Genomic DNA, 9,100 nt, shown 5'->3' on the forward strand with positions numbered 1-9,100 from the left:
AGAAGATTTGGTAAAAGTGTCCAGGATTATGATAGATTTAGATATACAATAGTAGGCTAAGTAAAGCTGTTGCCATCAGCTTTAGTACAAGGATTAGAAGATTAGGAGAGTAGATTTTCAGGTTTTGGCTCAAATAAAGAGGAGTAATGTGAAGATCAATTTATTTTTTAACATAGCATACAGTAATGACCTTGAACTCAATGCTCACAGGACTGATAGAAACAATTATCCTGCCACTGGCTGTAAGGAGTTTGAATGTTATCCTCGTGATCTAGGTTACCCTATGTTATCTGGGTGCTCTGCTTTCCTCCCACAGGTTAGGATTAGTGAGTTGTGGGCATGCTATGTTGGCACTGGAAGCATGGCGACATTTGCCGGCTGCCCAGTAGAATCCTTGTTGATTTGATTTGATGCAAACAATGCATTTTACTGCATGTTTTGATGTACATGTTACAAATAAAAGCTAGTCTTTGAAAAAATCGATTATTTCAAAAGGAAAATAGGAAAAGAATAGGGTTGACTGGCTTGTTCCACTAGAATGGCATGGACCCCATGGGCCTTCTTATGTGGCAATGTCAGTAATTTTATGAGATCTCTCCATCTGCATCATGAGTTGTCCTCTCACCAACTGCTGCTTCATCCGCTATCCTACCTACTACTCGCACTCTCTGCATCTGAGTGATCCTCTTCAACCTTTAAGTTCTTCAATAGCTTTAAATTCCTAGGAGTTAACACTTTGGAGGACCTGTCCAGCACCCAGCACGTAAGTGCAATTACGAAGAAAGTATGGAAGCTCCCCAACTTTCTTCGGAGTTTGTGAAGATTTGGCATGATATCTGAAACCTTGACAAACTTCTACAGATGTGCAATGGAGAAGTATATTGACTGGCTGCATCAAGCTGGGTACGGAGACACCAATGCCCTTGAATGAAACATCCTACAAAAGAGTCGTGGCTTGGCCCAGTCCAACACAGGTAAAACCCTGCTCACCGTTGAGCACATCTGCAGCGGATTGTTGTCACAGGAAATCAGCATCCACTATCAGTGATCCTCACCACCCAGGCCATGCTCTCTTCTTGCTGCTGCCATCAGGAAGAAGGTACAGGAGCCTCAGGACCCATGTCACCAGGCTCAGGAACAGTCATTACCCCTCAACCATCAGGCTTTTGAACGAAAGAAGATAACTTCACTTGCCTCATCCCCAAAATGTTCCCACAACCTTTTGACTCACTTTGAAGGGCTCTTCATCACATGTTCTCCGTTCCTATTGCTTATTTATTTATTTATTTATTATATATTTTTTCGTATTTGCATTTTTGTTGTCCTTTGTGCACTGGTTGAACCCAAGATGGTGCAATCTTCACTGAGACTATTATGGTTATCATTCTATTGAGTATGCCCGCAAGAAAATGAATCTTAGAGTTGTACATGGTGACATATATATACTTGGATAATAAATTTACTCTGAACCTTTCCAGATGTTGCCCCATTCAGCTGCGGAAACCTCTGCACTCTGCATTTGACACCCAGGTGTTAACATGTCCGCACTCCTACCTGTTCAAACCCCATCTCCCCTAGCGTCCGGGAGGGAGGGAAGAGGCGGCGGCGCATGCGCAGTGCCAGGCCACGGAGGCGTGGCCGAAGGTCAATTACCCACAATGCCTTTGGGGGACGCTGACAAGTGGATCCAAGATGGCGTAAAAGTGAAGGGGAAGGTAGGTGCGGAGTTGTGTCCAATTACGCCGGCCCGGTGCTCGCTACTCTCCCGCCGCCTCTGGGAAGACGTGCGAGGGGTGTCGGAGGGGGAGCAGCGAGGCGCGGGGAGGCGGCCCGCCACCACCTGGTGGGCGGGCGGCAGCTGTCAGTCTGTTGTTGTTTGAACGGGAGGCGGGGGATGGGGGCAGCGGGGTGGCCGCCGTCTGAATCCCAGACCCGGTTCCGCAGGCCCAGGAGCCGACTTGCCGGGCCTCCGAGTTATCTCAGCCTCTGCAACTGTCCGCTCTCCGCCTGTCTCGGCCAGAGTGTGTAACGTGTAAACAAGAGGGGGAGGGGGCGGTGGGAGTCAATGCGGGTACCTAAGGGTAGGAGTGGGGGTACAATGAGGGTTAGGGTTAGGACTGTGTCTGGGGGCTGAAGGGGAGAGATCAGATGGAAGTCTATTACTCCTTAATCCTTCCTCTATACACTGTGAGTCTGATGTGGGAACACTGCTTGTTTACAACTGGAACACACCTTTAATACTCCGCACTTAACAAGTTCGTAACCAAAGAATAATAACTTTGTGGCATGTAAATGACACTTGTGTAAAGTAGGTTTTCCCACAGCAGTCTTGTGCCACACTCAACGTTTTAAGATCAGCTTCTTTCCCTCAGATTTCTGAATGGTCCTGAACACTACCTTGTTATTTGTCTTTTACACTCTTCATTTGTTTTTGTGAACTGTCCTGCTGCTATAAAACAGCACATTTTAATGATGTATGTCAATGATAATAAACCTGATTTTAACACTGATGGTTCTATTTTGCTTAACCTGTTTTGCCACCCTGCTCTCCTTAAGTTCTTTTCTGGCTCTTCATGCAGGCACAGAACAACATGTGGCTTGCACACTTGTTCTGAGGTAGGAATCCATTACCAGTCCTATCACATCTCCACTGATAGAGTCCAACGATAACTTGTCAGGTAAACTAACCTGATGATTGTGATCACCAATGAGAAAATGTTCTTGACCTTGTAATCTACCTTGTCCTTGCACCTTACTGTCTACCTACACTGCACTTTGTCTGCAATCTTACACCTTATTCTGTACTTTTCCCTTGTTCTGCCTCAGTACACAGTTGTGATGAATTGATCTGCATGGCCAGTCGGCAAGACGAGTTTTACTGAATCTCAGTACATGTGAAAATAATAAACCAATCAGTCAATACTTTTGTGTTTCTTTTCACATTTTAAAATGAGATGTCTTTGTTAATCTTCGAATATCTTAATGCTTTTTTAGATCTAACAGTGCAAATCTTGAATTTCTATTGATTTTGCCCTGCCTCCCACGTATCTGAGTGAGTGACACTATTTATTTTAAGCTCTTAAACATGCATGCTGCCAACTTGGTGAAATTGGTTTATTATTGTCACACACACTGGAGTGCAGTTTTTAAAAAAAAACCTGTATTGCGTGCCATTTCTACACATTTCATCACCGAACATTGAGGTAATACAGTGATAAGGGAAAAGCAACAACACAGTGCAGAATAAAGTGTTACAGTTACAGAGAAAGTGCAGTCCAAGCAAACAAGAAAGTGCAAGGCCACATTGAGGTAGATTTTGAAATAAGGGTTCCGTTCAGTGGTCTTCTCGCAGTGAGATAGATTGAACCAGGTTTTTGTGTATTCTATCCAGTAAACAAGGGGGGGGGGTGGTAAAAGAGAGAACGCCTAATTATTTTTCCTCGCCATTTTATTGATGACTTGGCACATATTTTCAAACAGTTGAAAGGACTTGAGATTTAGAAGTTGGGGCTGTGTGTTTACACTCTGTGAACTTCAGCTTCTCCTTCACTTCTCCAGAATTCCTTTTCTCTGCTATCACTTCTCTGCCTTTTGACCCTGCATTTGACTACATTATACTCTGGTTACCATCACTTTGAAATATTATAAAATGTCTTTTTTACATAATGCTTGGGAATAGTGTATGTTACATAAATATTTTAATATGCTGGGTGCAATAATTTGTTAAGGACTAATTTTCAACCAATTTCATTATTTCTGCTGCTTTGGTTGTCCCCAGATGCGAGACTCCTTTGCTTCTGACCACTGCAAGCAGTCTTTGCTAGTTGTATTTGTGGAAGTGCCTCCAAATGTTTGCCTGCTCAGTGATTTAATGGCTATTCGTAACTCATGAAAGAGTAGAACCTTAGTTCATGTCCATTAAGAGGAACCATTTGCAGCTTGTAAAACAGGTGTTTGAACTGTGCTGTCCACCTGTGTGCAGGTGAAGTAACTCAGTGCTTTTGAAATTGGCTCTTTAACCAGTTAGTGGGGAAGTGTGTTTGTGGTCGATGTTGAATTTTTGTCTTCCTGTTTCTTCATTTCCCCACTGATCCTTTCCTGGCAAAGAACTGATTTCTGTTAGCTTGTTTTCCTGACATGCAATTAAGCCCATGAATCAGCATCATATTACTCTGACATATAACATTGGTGATCCACTGTACTTGCTGTTGCTAAACTGAAGAATTATTGAGGCCAATTATAGAGTACTCATCTGCTACCTCAGCTGGGACCATAATTGTGAATGATTATCTTACTGTGACTGGTTTGGGATGGTTTCATGTCATGTATTCATTGACGCACTGGTCAATAAATTGCTTAATTTGTTTGTGATTTGTACCTGTACATTTCTCCTGGAGCACAAGTCATTGCCTCCACCCTCCTAGCTCCTCCTTCCTCATTCTCTGCTCAAAACATCAAAGGTGGTTTTTCTTTGATCATGTCATCACTCCCAGAGCTACACTTGACTATTTCTGTCCAGTTTTGTGGGGAGAAGAGACCTATGAAGTGATCTGAGAACTCCAATACTATATCGTTTTAACCTCAGTGTCCCTTGTGCTGAAGCTCAACATATTTACTCTCCACACTCAAAATAATTGGAATCAAGAAGCAGAATTACAAGTAATATTAATTAAATGTATTCTTTGCTGCCAATTTAGTGATTAGTAAGAGCTGATCAGCAAAATGGTAAATGAAGCCCAAGCTAATGATGTTTTCTCTCGAATGCATTGAATGTAAAGATGTTCAATGTAAAGTTGTGTTGCATGTTGTTTGACTTTCACAGTGATGGGGAGGGGGCACAAAAAAACTATATGGAAGATTAAACTGATCTTTGTAAATATGTAGCCAATTGTTGGCTATGGTATGCCCCTTAATTTAAGAAACACAACATCAATTAACACAATCTGTATCGCTTGATTTTATTTTAAATATGACTATGAACATTTGTGATTCAGATATTTCTGGAAATACTCTATTTTGTCTTGTAGTCAACAGGGCACCATAATCTTCTGATTGCTGCCTCATTTCTGATGTAAGATGGTACAAAAAATGAGAACATGTTCAAGTTGCACTTTGGGAGCATCCATGGTCAAATAGGAAATTGAGATATCTGCCCCAAAATTCAGCCACATGGTAGCTTTTACTTTTGTGCTTTTCAGCCAGTGCTGACTTCAAGTGAAGCAACACCTCAATTATCAGCTTAATCAACACCCTTGACTATTTGCTGTCATGTATTCCAGCCGTGTTTTCCAGCAAAATATCTGCTTTGTTAATTTGGCAACTTGAGGGTTTCCCATTGTAACCACGTCATCAGTTTTGAAGGCTTTTGGCTTTGAAATTCCCTGCCTTAAATTTGCCCTCTTCAAGACAGTTTTTAAATTCCTGTTCTCTTTAAACATTTGATCTCACATTCAGTTCTAACATTCCGCAGGATTCTGCATGGTTATTTTATTCAATGGCACACCTGAAAAGGTGAACCTGGGTCATTTGATTTGGAACAAGAATGGTGGGGAAATTTTTGATTGAGTGGTGGAAAGGTACATCCTTTTCCTCTTTGAAGAGAGATTGATAACTAAAGATTAAAATCTGCTAATTGGTGGAAAAATTAGATGAGAATAAGGTATGTGCACCTAAACAGTACTGAGAGTCTCTAACTCTCTTCTTGGAAGGCTGGTGGAAAGATGCTTGGATGATCAATGGAAACTGTTTTCTCCCAGACTATGATTAAAGTGGCTCATTTGCTGGCTGGCTGGCATGATGCAATTGCCCATCTTCTGTGCCTTATTCTCATTCTGTGAAGTATATCAGCATCTTTTGTTTTGTTAAAGATGCTGTGTACATGGGAATAGTTGAAAAAGAATGCAGAAATTCTGTGCATACAGTGCATGATGGATGGGAGGTGTTTTAACGTGTATTTGTCATACCAGGTATAATTTCCTGGAGTTCAGTATTACTTTGTCATTGAGCAGATGTTGTTTTGAGCTCTCTGCAGTTTTACAGTATTTTCTGCAGGATTTGTGAGTTTATTTTTACATGTGTATTTTCCCCAGTTTTCTAGTCAGAATTACAAAGTCTCTCTTTTCTCTGCCACTTTCTGTTCCTGCTTTCAATAGCTGCTGTTGTATTTTGCTTTTGTTCTTTGTGTCCTGTGTTTTGCAGTTCTTCAGTTTCTCCTTTCCACGTACTGTCTCCACCGAGATACCTCTTGCTGCCATCTTCCATCTCCTCTTTATTTGTTCGATACATTACAGCCAAGAAAGTACTCTCTGAAATTAGTGCAGGCTTTCTCGTGCAATGTCATTTGGCTTATGCCACTAGTTTTCATTTGATTGTATGAACTTATTGTGGCAGTGAGCCATATAAAGCATGAAGCAGCATCAGGTTTTACTTGTACCAATATAGTTTAAAAATTCTGTCCAGATAAAACCTATGATAGAGGTTGAAATACAATTGGTTGAAAGTCAGTGATGAAAATAATCTGAGATGGACAAGCTTCATTCAGAAATGTAAACTGTATTGAAGTTTCTTGTTTTCTGTTCATTTTACCTGCATTATCAATTATTACATCATACAGTGTGAATTAATTACATTCAGGACAATTTTGCTATCTCTTTGCAGAGAACTACAAGGAGTAAAGAAATGGTAAAATGTTTAATAGTGTCCTTTTTAAAATCTATGATGTTGTAGTTTATTGTTTTTAGAAGAAGAAAGCCCTTAACTCCGAGCGGGGTCATCGGGACACTGGCGTTTTTTAGCAGGCTTTCTTATTTTTACGAGGCTGAGTTGCTAGCTTGACGCTCAACCCAGCACAGATGGACAGCGTGCAAGGGAGCCGGCTGGATTCGAACTCGGGAGCCTTCGCTCCAAAGTCCGGTGCTGATGCCGCTACGCCACCAGCTGGCCAGTATTTATTGTAAAAGTGTATTAATGCTTTTGCCACCACTTTTTAGCTCATCTGAGCTTGCAACATTGACCCACAGGAGTATTCTTGATTATGCATTTGTGTTTTGTAATTGACTGAATTGTCAAGCATGTTGTCTTTTGAAACTTATTTCCAAATCTTTTTTCCTGAAAAATTTCTATTGCTATTAGGCCCAAAACTAAGCATCACGAGGAAATGCTGAGTAAACTTATAGCATAGCTCTGGAATTCTCTCCCCAAAATACTTTACCTATTTTATTAACGCAATTCTTAAATCTTGCTTCCTCAACAATGCTCTTCCTCAACCATCTCAAAAATGGTCTTGGACATCTGCCTTAATGTCTTCTTAATTAACTCTGATAATATTCCTTTGAATCATCTTGGGGTACATTAAATACACTCTGTTAATGGTTGCCAAGGAGATTTTTTTGTTGCATTTAAACCTAAGGATGTATTTGTTGTATTTCAATATACACTTTTAGGATCTCTGTTGTTGTCTCTCTATGTTCTTGGTAAATCCATGCATCTAAATTCAGTAACTGTTTCATTGGTAAGAAAATATTGAGACATTGCTTATGGGTAATATTGTATGAGTAGTTTAAGGGATCTGCCAAAGAGCAATAGCTGTAAAATTTATTACATCCTTGTAGTATTGATTGATTTAGTGATACTGTACAGTAAAAGGCCCAATGTGCAAATCTTGTCCAAATTCACCCATGTAACCTATTAACTTATGAATCTGAACATGATTGGAATGTGGGAGGAAACAAGAGCACCTGGAGGGAACCCACATAGTCAAGGGGAGAACGTACAAACTCCTGACATAACAGCAGTGGGATTGAACTCAGGCTGCTGGTGCCGCAGTAGTGTTACATCATCCTGTTGCCCCGTCAATCTTGATTAAAATTGAAACATAATGTTTTGCTTGTATGATTAAACTCCATCATAGCTATTTTGATTGATTTCTGAGTTGACTTCTGGGAAAAAAAAATCCAGATTTCTCTTTTGAAGCCAGTGAATTGTAGAACTAGCACAAGAAGGACAATGCTACTTTGGACATCGGATTGAAAGCCACATGGACAATCCACATCCCTCTCCTGTAATATTACATTCAGGCTTCTATATGTATTTAACATTTACATTTATTTAATAAATAATGCACGGAAGTGAAGGACTACAAAAGGAATAATGTGTTGTTTTAAATTGTATGTCTAAAAAGTTAGTTTTCAGCAATCTGATTGTTCTTGAAATAAGTGGGTGATGGCTTTGCAGATCATTTCTTAGTACTTTTGTGGATTATATACATAATAGGATGCAGACAACTGGAACGTAATAGAAAGCCCCCTTGTCATACACAGTTTTCTGGAACTTCCAGTTTGGATTCTGTCTCAAAATGAAGTGGGACAAATATCTTTCTGTTGTGTATATTGTATACATATGTCACGGCAGAAAAAAATGAGCTGATGACAATCTGTTTATTCTAAGTTAATCTTGTATAGTGATGATTTCAGATCTGAGACAAAAAGTGAAACAGTGGTAGTGAACTAAAGTCAATTTTTAATCCACGTTATGGGTGACCATGTTAGGGTTGGGGAGAAGGAAAGTCTGGGTGGATATTCATTCCTAGAAGATGGTCTTGGGGATCGATGTTGAAGGTTGACTGGAAGTCCAGAAGTAGAGGCCCGATGGTCAAAGACTGGATCTACGTGTCTCTGCGAGTGCACAGGGGAAGTTGGAGGCTCAGTGTCTGCGAGACCAGGTCAGCAGGAGGTCTGAGACGGATTGTACTGGCTGAACATGGTGGGCAGTCTACGTTGGCACTGGTATGCATGGTGACACTTGTGGGCTGCCCCCAGCGTGCCCTTAGGTTGTATTAATCCACTGTATATTTTGACTAATGAATTTGAAGAGCAGTGTGTAGCACCATTAGGACAATCTGGAGCCAGAGGGCACAGCAGAGTCTTAGATGAGTACTTCTCATCTGTACACATCAAAGAGAAGAAAATGTAATTGGGGAATTCGGGAATTCTGGACCAATGCTGTCTGATCAATTTGATTGATTATTTTTAAGGAGGGAACAAAATATTTCAACACAGGCAGGGCGGTTAATGCAGTCTATGTGGACTTCAGTGAGGCCTTT

General features: G+C 40.7%; 1 protein-coding gene across 4 annotated transcripts in view; it reads left to right on the plus strand.

Annotated features, from left to right (window-relative positions):
• Positions 1–1,673: 1,673 nt before the first annotated feature.
• Positions 1,674–9,100, plus strand: part of helz (helicase with zinc finger) — a 347,073-nt gene continuing 339,646 nt past the window's right edge. For all 4 annotated transcript variants that reach the window (XM_063030618.1, XM_063030619.1, XM_063030620.1 and 1 more), the window contains exon 1: positions 1,674–1,715. The gene's annotated coding sequence lies outside the window, so the exon portion shown is untranslated. The remainder of the gene's footprint in view (positions 1,716–9,100) is intronic.

Source organism: Mobula hypostoma, chromosome 22 (assembly GCF_963921235.1).
Source record: "Mobula hypostoma chromosome 22, sMobHyp1.1, whole genome shotgun sequence".
NCBI classification, from domain to species: domain Eukaryota; kingdom Metazoa; phylum Chordata; class Chondrichthyes; order Myliobatiformes; family Myliobatidae; genus Mobula; species Mobula hypostoma.